Genomic DNA, 451 nt, shown 5'->3' with positions numbered 1-451 from the left:
GTGCCCTGCATCTGTGGAAGACCTGAATAGACAGCGAAATATCCCAAGTTGAGGAGGTGGACTTTGGGAGCAAGATATACTATTATTTTCCCCTTTTTTCTTTTTGTGAGTGTGTATGTGTGTGCTGCTGTGTGAGATTTTGTCTGTATAGCTTTGCTTTCACCATTTGTCCTAGGGTTAGACCGAACCGTTTTTTTTTGTTTTTAATAGAAATTTTTCTTAATAATTATTTTTTATTTTAATAACTATACTTTATCCTACTTTGTCTTCTTCCTTTCTTTCTTCCTTTCTTCCTTCCTTCTTCCCTCCTTCCCTCCTTTCTTCCTTCCTCCCTTTCCTCCCTTCCTTTCTTCCTCCCTTCCTTCCTCTCCTCCTTCCTTCCTTTCTTCCTTCCTCCCTTCCTTTCTTCCTTCCTTCCCTCCCTCCTTCCTTCCTTCCTTCCTTTTCTTTC

The sequence above is a fragment of the Physeter macrocephalus genome, chromosome 12 (assembly GCF_002837175.3).
Source record: "Physeter macrocephalus isolate SW-GA chromosome 12, ASM283717v5, whole genome shotgun sequence".
In the NCBI taxonomy this organism is placed as follows: Eukaryota; Metazoa; Chordata; class Mammalia; order Artiodactyla; family Physeteridae; genus Physeter; species Physeter macrocephalus.
The sequence above is the reverse complement of the archived record's forward strand: the minus strand, read 5'-3'. Positions refer to the sequence as shown.